The 11761-nt window shown below is 32.8% G+C and overlaps 1 long non-coding RNA gene across 1 annotated transcript in view; it reads right to left on the reverse strand.

The window, feature by feature from the left end:
• The window catches only part of LOC108584440, a 40029-nt gene extending 36976 nt beyond the window's left edge, over positions 1-3053 (reverse strand). The window contains exon 1 of the long non-coding RNA XR_002515354.2: positions 831-3053. This is a non-coding gene — a long non-coding RNA (uncharacterized LOC108584440). The remainder of the gene's footprint in view (positions 1-830) is intronic.
• Positions 3054-11761: the final 8708 nt, after the last annotated feature.

The raw sequence follows: 11761 nt of genomic DNA on the forward strand, positions 1-11761 counted from the left end.
AAGTGAATTATGGTTGTAAGAGGTATAAAATTTTCTAAAAATTTATCTTTCCAGTGAATTAGAAAGCTCTTCAAAGTGTCCATTATTTGATCTGGGTCTCAAAATACAAAGAAATATTCATTAAGACATCAGCAAAGGAATTTACCTGTGTAGAGTAATATTAACCATCCTTCATTGAGCACTTACCAGGTGCTACACATCATTCTAAGAACTTTATTTACAAAAACTTACTTGCTTCTCAAGACCCTATGACGTATGGAATGGTATTATCTGAATATTTCCTGAATAACAAAATGTTGAATTAACTTCTTTTAACTAGAAAGTGGTCAAGTACAAAATCAAAAAGTGCTTTATGTCATTGTGGAATGGTAAGCATCTCAGAATGGTTAAGGTACACAGAAATACAGATTATAACATTTTTAATGTTTGAACTGTATATTATATTTTACATAGAGCCTACCACTGCACATTGAACATAGCAGATGCTTAATACATTTAAATTAAGCTGAAATTAATAATTATATTTATTCCTATTTATTATGAATTATTTTTTAATAGTACTTTTAAGAGGAATAGTACTTTTAAGAGTACTTAAAAATAGTACTTTTAAGAGGAAGTATATTTTAATAGTACTTTTAAAAGTACTTTTAAGTACTTTTAATAGTACTTTTACTTTTAAGTAAAAAGAACAGAAAAGTATTTTCAATGGCAGTGGATACAGTATCAGTAAATTCTTAAGATAGGCAGCATTATTCAGAAAAGTGTTAAGCTGTAAGCTCAGCAGTCTGCATGGCTGCCATTATAATTATAAACCCAGCTCTGTGACTTACTACATGTGTGACTTTGTAGAAGTTTCTTTATTTTCACTCTTCTTCAGCTTCCTTATCTCTAAAATAGAACAGTGATTATACTTAACTCAGGGTTTTGGTGAGGATTAATTAATTAGCATGCATACAGTTTTTGTAGCAGTGCATAGAACATTCAAAATGCTCAATAAATGTTAGTTACGAAGACAATGATGGATATGATGGTTCTGAAGATACAAAAAACATTAAAATGTAAACATTGTTTTTTACCTTTATACACTACAGCTAAATAACTTTCTGTGACACATTTCACTCTACAATCAGAAATTCTAGTTTCATAGTTGCGCTTTCCTTCTTCTATTCGCCAGTGCTAATCTCATTTCATTTAAGATATATTTCTTTGTCGATCATTGTTTTCGCAATATTCACACACTACGTGTGTCTAGTCTCCACTTAAAATTCAAGCTCATAAAAGCTGGGGCCTATGCCTCATGTTCCTTTTGCAACCACAAATCATGTTACATGTCTAATAGGTGCTTAATAATAATAAACAATCAATTAATAAGGAATAACCCCAGCATTTGTCTGACTGCTTGATCATTTCAGGTCATCTCAGGTGATGAAATAGGATGCAAATAAATGAACTTTGTGGTTTAAACAGTGTGACTTTACATATGTATCCAGAGAAAAACTTGCGTGAATTTTATATATCCTAAAAAATCAGGCCAACTGATACTTATTTCTAAATAGTACAAAATTTAAGCCCTCGGTGAAGAGCATTTCAGAAATGTTCATTTTGATTGTGCACAGGAAAGAAAGGGCATAACTTAGAAACAAAATCTGGAGTTGAGGTTGATCGTGACTTGTGAGGAGATAGCTGTTTCATAGGTAAATGCCTATTTCCTTCTAATTCATTTTATCTATTCTGGATGTGGATGTTGAAGCTGTGAGTTTTAAGTGGGGTCAGAAAAAGAAGAAGAAGAAAGAAAAAAAAGAAAGAATCTTAAAAGAAAGAATCTGGGCCACATTTGGCTTCAAAAGCTTCTTTGCTCATCTATTTGACTGTTGTCCTAAATTTAGAAAGTCAAATTTCATTTAAAATAGTATTTCTCTGTGTCAGTTTTTGGACTACAAATGAGAACACAAAATAATAATGTTTTTAGACTCATGTTTATAAATTTTTACCATATCTCTAGTGTTTATTGCACATAAACAAAACTTAAAACCACATATCCAACTGTGTTTCAACATTTTTTGCCTTAGAAACACTGAGTTTATAATTTATTTATTCAACAAACATTTATTGAATCTTTATTAAAATTTTCCACTCTACATAAGACTTGAGAGTGGAGCTAAAATCTATTTCATCTTATTAAATCTATAATATCTTAGTTTAGCAGAAAGGGATTCTAACCATATATGTGCTGAATAAATCAATAAATTAAATATGCCATATAGTATTTTCATTGCTGTTAGGAAAGAAGTGAAGACTTTACACATAAATTACCTTGTAGAAGATAATTTCAGTGAAGAAGTCTTACACTACTTAGCACTATTTACTTGAGCCAAACTTCTGCTAATTATGTACAAAAAGTCAAAGATATTTTAGAGTACCAAACAGAAAATAAAACAGACACTGCCCTCTAAGAGTGTTCAATTTTCTCAAAGAGATAAAAGAGATTAAAACTGTATTTTTACATAACAATATAAGAAAGATGATAAAAACATACTATAATAAATGTACAAGAAATCAAATATTTATAAATAAAAGATTTTTTTACAGTCTTCAGAACCATATGAAAGCATCATGTCAACAAAAAGCTCTTGTTTTGACATTTCTGTTTGGTATAAAAAAACTCAATGAAATTGGAACAAGAAATGAACTTACCTGATTAATATTAAGGAAAAGCCAAGAATTAATCAGGATTTAGGCACAGATGAATCTAAAGACTTACATTTCATTGTCCACCCCTGTCTCTGGAATGATTAGACAGCTTTTGCTACAAGTTAAGAAGTTGGCTGTAACACAAACACACACACACACACACACAGACATACACACACACAATCTTTTTTTCCAAGCATACATAAAGAAGAACATACATGCCTAATTTATATTTAGCATATTAGGTAATAGTGGAATCGCTTGGTTTCATATTCCATGTATATTATTTTCCTAGCTATGAGATCCTGGCCAGGTTTGTGTGTGTTTTTTGTTTTGTTTTGTTTTGTTTTGAGATGGGGTCTCACTCTATTGCCCAGGCTGGAGTGCAATGGTGTGATCTCAGCTCACTGCAACCTCCACCTCCCCAGGTTCCAGCAATTCTCCTGCCTCAGCCTCCCAAGTAGCTGAGACTACAGGCATCCGCCACCACGTCCAGCTAATTTTTGTATTTTTTGTAGAGACAGGGTTTCACCATGTTAGCCAGGCTGGTCTCAAACTCCTGACCTCAGGTTATCCACCCTCCTCGGTCTCCCAAAGTGCTGGGATTATAGGCGTGAGCCACCACACCTAGCCTTCTATTTATTTTTATTTATTTTTTTAAACCTATCAGAGGACTTGATTTCTACCTCAGAATTGTCTGAAGGATTAAATAAAATGATTCAACTTGAAAGGTTACTATCAGGCCTGTCAAATAGTAGGTATTCAGTATAACTGTTGTTATTAATATAATTATTATTATAATAATTTCACATGTAATAAAAATGCCCTCTCCAATGCCCAAAGATAGACAACTGTCTCATCTTCTGCATAACTCCAAGGTGATGTCATGGGGCAGTGGTTCTCTGAATCTAGGATGCTCAATATGATGTCTTCAACTCAGGTGTGGTTGTAATTTATCATGGTCCAGAAATTCTGAGCTAAACAATAAATTTAACCACACATAACACCTCCAACATACGATTATAGTGAAAGGCCAGCAAAAACAGCAACAAACAAAAGGGCAGGACAATTATAGTAACAAATATAACTTGACAGTGAAAAAAGAGACACAGCACACAATGTTTGGGGTTTTGTAGTAAATCCCATGTCTACCCGATGTGGGAATTGACTTCTCCCAGACCTGGCAATGGCGTACATTCTGGATTCCATATATGGTTACTTCTTTTTCTATTCTCTGAAACAACCTATTTTGCACAGTTTATCAATAGCCACATCTGAGAGAGGAGAAGTGGGAACTATAACTCATTAGCAGAGCTTGTCTGTTTAAGAACCAGGGATTTCTGTTGGAGAGAGCTATGTATTAGGCATATGTTATCAGGCTGAAAAAAATATCTGGAAGTATAACTCCCTTAAAACTCAGAAACATACCATTCATTTTAATTACTAGAATCTGTAGAAACAACGAATACAAATTTGGCCACTTTGTAATAGGCCATGTTCTAAAATCTACTTTTCCCGATAGTAATATAGCCACTTCAGCCTTTTAAAAATTAAATGTTTTTAAGTTATATTTTTACATATTTTAACTTTAACCTATTTTTTTATAATTAATATGAACTTATTTTAGACAGCACGTAGTTGTGTCTTCATTTTTATAATTAATCACTCCAAAATTTGTCATATCTCTCTCTACTGCCTCTCTCCACCCGTTCTGATCACTGACAAGTATTGATAAGCTTTCAGTTGCTTTAAATTAGTTTGTGTTTTCTGTAATTTCATATAAATAGAACCATATAATATGTACTCTATTTATCTAACATCTTCAACTCAGCATAATTATTTTGAGATTTATCCACTTTGTTGCATACTTAAATAGTTCATTCCTTTTTATTGCTGGGTATTCCATTGTATGCATATGCCACAATTTATTTATCCATTTGCTTCTTAATATATTTTTGGGCTGCTTTCAGGTTTTGACTATCACAAATAAAGTTGCTATGAACATTCACATACAAGTCTTTGTATGAACATCTGCTTTATCTTCTCTCTGGAAAATATTAAGAAGTGGAAAAATTGAATAATAGAGTTGAAATGTGTTTCACTTTTTAAAAACTGTCAACATATTTACTGTTCCACCAGAGCAGTGTAATGAGACTTTCAGTTGGTCCACATCCTCAGCAGTGCTTGCCATTTTTAGTGCTTCTAGTTTTAGAGTTTCTTATAAGTTTGCAGTAATATTTTGTTTTGGTGTTATAGTTTGCATATCCCTCACGGCTAATAACGTGGAGAACGTTTTAGTGTTCTTATGTGTCATCCTTTAATCTTCTTTAAATTTGTTCCTCATTTAATTTTATTTGCTATTTGCATATCTTCTTGTTAATTTTATACTATTTATTACTAGGATAGTGGCTATAATTAACAAGTAAAGTCAACTGGCATTGGAGTTTTCTCTGTTGGAGCATTTTTAACAATGAATTTAATTTTTGAATACATGTATAAATATAAGGCTATCCATGTAATTTCCTTTTCAGTGAACTTTACAGTTGGTATCTTTCCAGGAATTTTACTTATTGTATCTAAGGTGGTAAGTATATTTACATAAAGTACTTTTTATATAGCATTCTACATATTTTTAAGATATAGTAAGGGTGTATATCATTAATAAAGTTACCTTTCTCATTACTGATATCAATAATTTATGATTTTACTCTTTATTCATGATGACTCTGGCTAAAGACATCAATTTTACTAAGCTCAATGATATAGCTGTTACTTTTACTAATTTTCTCTATTTTTATATTTTTTAATTCATTAATTTTAACTCTAATTTTTATTTCTTAGTTTGGATTAATTTGTTACTTTTTTTTTTAATATCCAAAGGTCAAAGCTGAGATTATTTGCTTCTCTATTTATTTTTACTGTAAAATGACAAATTACCGTTGTATACAGTTATGGGAAAAAGTGATGTTATGATTTATGAAAAAAATAAAGAATAATTATGCTAAGCTAATTAATATATCATCACCTCAAATACTTATAACTGTTTATAGTAAGAACATTTGAAATTTACTCTCAGCAATTTTGAAATAGACAATACATTATTGTCTACATTTACCAGTCTGCAAGATCTCAAAAATAAATATATTCTTCCTATTGAACTGAAACTTTGTAACTTGTGACCATTATCTTCTCATTTCCTCCAACCTCCAGCCTATGCTTCCTGCTCCTATGACGTTGATTGTTTTAGATTTCACACACAAGTGAGAACATATAATATCTGTCTTTCTGAGCATGGCTTATTTCACTTAGCATAGTATTCTCCAATTCTAAACATGTAGTTCCAAATGACAATTTTTTTTCTTTTTCGTGGCTAACTAGCATTCCATTGTGTATAAGCTCCATATTTTATTTATCCATTTGTCTCTTGATAGACACTTCAATCATTTACTTAAAGGAATACTCAACATTTGCATCAAATGTATAAAAGTGCTGCAAAAAACATGGGAGTACAGACATTTCTAGTACATGGGTTTGTGCTATTTATTTAATTTTAAACACTGCTTAAGCCATACTTCTCAAATTTCATAAGTTGTATATTTTTACTCAATTAAAATACTTTTGATTTATAAGATTTTCTTTGACCCAGTTATTCAGAATTGTGTTGTTTTGTTTGTAAATACATGAGAGATATTTCTGAAATACTCCAATTATTTATTTGAAATTTAATTTTGTCTTTGTCAGAGTATATATTTTATGATTTGCAATTTTAAAATTAATTGAGACTTTTTTGCTTCATCTTATATATTGGGATGTATGTATGTATATATGTATTCATTTAAATTTTTACACATTAAAATTTGTCATGTTGACTTTTTTAAAGGCGCAATTCAATAGGGTTAAGAACATTCACACTGTTGTGCAACCAATGAGATGTTTCTCAGCTTGCAGAACTGAAGCCTTAAACCAATTAAACAATTAAACAATTCCTCATTCACACCCATCTCCCAACTACTATTCTACTTTCTGTCTCTATGAATTTGACTACTCCAGATATTTCATATAAGTTAAGTCATATAATTGTTGTAATTTTATGACTAGCTTATTTCACTTAGTCTAATGTCCTCAGGTTTTATCCATGTTGTAACCATAGCATGGGTCAGCATTTCCTTTATTTTGAAGTATGAATAATATTCCATTGTATGTATATACCATAATTTGTGTATCTATTCATTAATCGTAGATATTTGCATTACTTCCAACTGCTGGCTACTACAAATCATGCTGCTGTCAACTGTGAGATGTGTCTATATCTGCATCTATCTCTGAGTGTGTTTGTGTACTACTATGCAGTATTAAAGACAGAAAATAAATAAAGTTGTTTATGACTTTCTCTTCTGATCTTGCTTGCTCAACCTAACATTTACTTTATTATAATATACAATTTTAACTTTGACTTTTTGTAAGACTACCTTGGCCTAACTTATGAGTTTGTTCTTTTACTAAACAATATTCTTCTCATCTTTGGAGCACCTTTATCAATGAGATGACAAACTTCAAGGAAATTAAACTCAGATACTGCTTTTTACTGGCTTTTCTTGGAAGGCAATTAGCAAGGATTTTGATGGAGGGGCTTGATTACTCTATCAAAAGAATACTACTACTAGGTTACTTACTAAGTGCTTTAGAAGATATCTCAAAGAAGCATGCTTCTTTCCATGTTTTTGCCTCTCTACTCTTCAATTGATTAAAAAAATTGAGTTCAGCTATTTAAACACCATGATAATTACATTCATTTATGCAAGCTGCTTAGCATTGTGCCTTATCATTATAAGGCACAATAAGGATTAGTCACATTATTAAATATGCTAGATAATTTTGATATATATTGTATTTGATTAAAACCCTAGATACTATTTGTGTGTGTTCAGATACCCTATTACTTTTTTCAGGAAACACCATCAAATCAAAACTCAGAAAAAAGAAAATTCATAGTTTCCTTCTGTTTGCCTTTTTCTGGCTTCCTGCCACTCTAAAGTTAATGGATGCCATGTTCCATCTATACAATAAAGATTCTAAATGTATATCTCCTGTCCAGACTGCTTGTATTAGAGCTCACTAGAGGAACAGAACCAATAGGGTATTTATAGATATATAAGAGGGAATTTATTATAGGAATTGACTCAGGCAATCAGAGAAGCTGAGAAGTCCCATGAAATGCTATTTTCCAGCTGGAGAACCAGGAAGGCTGGTGATGTAATTCAGTTCAAGGCCCAGGGGATGCAGTGGTGTAACTCTCAGTCTGAGGCCAAAGGCTGGAGAACCAGGGAGCCTGCTGATGTAATTTCTGGAGTCTGAATGCCCAAGAACCTGAAACTCTGATTTCTGAGGGCAGTAGATAAATGGGCCAGTTCCCAGACAGAGAGAGTTAATACACATTTTTGCCACTTTTTTTGTTCTATCATGGCCATTAGTGGATTAATTGATACCTGCCCACTCTGGTAAGGAATGATCTTCTTTACTCAGTTTATAAATGCAAATGTTAATTTCTTCCAGAAACTCCCTTATAGAAACACTTAAATATAATATTTTACAAGCCATCTGGGTATCCCTTAACCCAGTTAAGTTCACACATAAAATTAATCATCAAAATACTTCTCTTTCCTTCCCTTTCTTGACTAGTTATTAATCAATATCTCTATTTTGAAGACAAGCAATCATTTACAAATTAACATGTTCAAATCTGAACTTGTAATATTCCACATGTACCCCTCAACCCGTAGTTGTCATTATCTCAGTAAGGGGTATTTCATATTTCACTCACTATACAGGTATTAATTTAGTGCCTTTTATGTGACAGACATTGTGTTAGGCACTACATGATAGCTGTAAGCAAAACAAAACTCAGCCTTCATGGGACTTACATCCCCATATACCTGATGCACAATTCATACAATTGAGACACCTCTTTCCCATTAGCCCTCTAAATCTTACCTCCAGTATAAATAATAAATTAATCAACTTATCGTGTTCTTCACTATGACTATATAGTGGTTCTTCACTACTATATATAGTGATTGATGATTCCACCTCAAATTTGTTAAAGTCTCTCATTTTACTTGTAACGCATTCCCTACCATAGTCTTTATGATTCTGTAAAATTTATCCCTATTAGAAAAAGAAAATAGAGAAGAAAGGATGCAATGAAAGATCTTATCCTTTTTCCTTTTTCTATGATAACGTAGATACTTTTCTAATCATGTTTTTCTTTTCTAATATTTTCTTGTTTTAATGACATTATTTTGTGGATCCCTCCTACTCTTTATTGAGTATTATTAAAAAAAAACATGAAGTATTATATTTAGGGTCTAGACTAAACTCCCCTAACAAGTATACTCCAAATAACTGAGTTCAATAAGCTAGAAATTTGTCTCACATGGGAAAGACCAGAGATAAGCCTTCCACGGCTGTGGAGGCAACTCTGTCATCCTTGACATGAGGCTTTAATTCCTGGATTAATGTTGGCTATTCCACTTCTGTCTTTCTAGTAGGAAGACAGAAATAGAAAGTGAAGAGAAGAAATTTTAGTTTTTAAATGAGATTAAATTGAAGTTGCACAAGCATCCCATTGGGAACTTAGCCACGTAGCTCTATCTATCTATAAAAATATATTGGAAAATGCAGCTTTCCTTGTGCAGTCATCTTGTCCTAAAACATGTTGGAGAAATGGGTTGATATCTTTCCAATGAAAAAAGAGACAATGAATACTGAAAATGAATCAGAAGTCTCTGTCCCAATTAGATCTTTTTCAAATTTTGCTTGGTGAAAATTATAAATTATCTATCTTTTTTTTTTCTTTTTCTTCTTTTATTTTTATTTGTTTTTGTTTTTTTCTGTTTTGTTTTGTTTTTTGAGACAGAGTTTCACTCTTGTTGCCCAGGCTGGAGTGCAGTGGTGTGATCTCGTCTCACTGTAACCTCCGCCTCCCTGGTTCAAGGGATTCTCCTGCTTCAGCCTCCTGAATAGCTGGGATTACAGGCATCCACCACCAGGGCCTGCTACTTTTTTGTATTTTTAGTAGAGATGGGGTTTCACCATGTTGACCAGGCAGATCTCGAATTCCTGACCTCAGGTGATCCACCCGCCTCGGCCTCCCAAAGTGCAGGGATTACAGGCGTGAGCCACCATGCCTGGCCTTTGTCTTTTCTTTCTAATTTTCCTTCTTGTCTTTTAAAATGAAGCATAATGTATTAATCAGTCAATGTGTATGACTCAGTGAATTTTTCAGAAAGAACTCTTCTGGCATACATTTTTTAATCCAGGGATTCATAATTTTATAAGTGAAATATGACATATTTTAAATTCTAAAAATAGTAGGTTATATATTAAACATAAGATCTGTATAAACCATTACTAGGCAGCTGACAAAAATAGTATCTTTCAATAAGAAAATAATGAGCAGTATTTTTCCATATGTAATCTAACATTTAAAATTTTTTGTTAAGAATTAGGCATATTGATTTCCAAGTAAAAATGATAGTGAGAAGCATAGTTCTAGATTTGCTACACAGCATGTATACTTAAATAACTCAAGCATGAAAAATAAGTAAATGAAAGGCAAAATCTCCACTTCTACTAATCGAACAAATAAAAAATGCTTCAACCTCATGCCATGAACTCTAAGCAGCAAAAGTCCAAGGGAAAGATATGAAAGCTTCCCTATAAATTCGTTCTCACACTGCTACAAATAAATACCTGAGACTGGGTAATCTATTAAAAAAAAGAGGTTTAATTGCCACACAACTCTGCAGACTGTACAAGAAGCATGGTGGCATCAGCTTCTGCGGAGGCCTCAGGAAGCTTACAATCGTGGTGGAAGGTAAAGGAGAAGCAGGGATGTCTTACATGGCTGGGACAAGAGGAAGATAGAGAAGGGGAAGGTGCTACACACTTTTAAACAACTAGGTTTGTGATAACTCACTCTCACCATGACACCACCAAGAGGGATGGTGTTAAACCATGAGAAGCAACCCCCATGAAATCCAACCACCTTCCAGCAGGCTCACCTCCAACATTCAGGATTACAATTAGACATGAGATTTGGGCAAGGACACACATCCAAACCGTATCAGCTTCTAATACAGAGTAGTGAAAACTTTAATTCACTACCCACTTACCAGAACTGTGATTATATAAAGCAGAATAAAGCCAGGATGGATATTTAACAAAATCTCAAGAGAGAAGACAAAGATGGTCTGCAATTAGCTCTAGCCAAGCTGTTTCCCTTTCTATTAATAGTTTTCATTTAGAGGACAATGCAAATCTTAAAACTGTGGCTAAAAACTGAAGACAATCAGGTCTCAAATAAAGCAGAAAGTGCAAGAAGAAAAAGCCATCCATAGACCAAAGCCAATAGATGATCTGAATAGAAGTCTCCATAGACATAACAAAAACATATGACCTAAAAGAGGCAAAAGCATAGGACAACAATAAATATTTTAAAGAAAATGGGTGAAACCCTGCCCCTAAAAAATATGAAAATTAGCCAGGTGTGGTGCCACACACCTGTAGTCCCAGCTACTCAGGAGGCTGAGGCAGGAGGAGAACTGCTTGAACCCAAGAGGCAGAAGTTGCAGTGAGCTGAGATCATGCCACTGCATTCCAGCCTTGGTGACAGAATGAGACTCTGTCAAAAAAAAAAAAAAAAAAAAAAAAGAATAAAAAAAAAAGAAAATGAATAGAACATTTAGAACTTAGGTAGAAAAGTGTGGCATGGAAGAATATATAATTTAAGAATTAGGAGAACATTCTGTAGTGTTAATTTCATAACACAGAAGAACTTAATATGATTGTAAATTTAATAAGAAAGGGATAGCTGAGAGACCATATATTCAAACAACGGAATGAGATTAAAATGGAAATAGCAAAACTGAAGGAACAAGTTAACAACAAGAATATCAATGTCAACTAAAAAATAAATAATAAGCTAAAACAAAGGCAAAAGACGCAAGTGAAATTTTACATTTTACTTGATACAAGAAAAGTCTTGAATTAACTGTAAGTCAAAGAGAAA

Source organism: Papio anubis, chromosome 1 (assembly GCF_008728515.1).
Source record: "Papio anubis isolate 15944 chromosome 1, Panubis1.0, whole genome shotgun sequence".
NCBI lineage: Eukaryota > Metazoa > Chordata > Mammalia > Primates > Cercopithecidae > Papio > Papio anubis.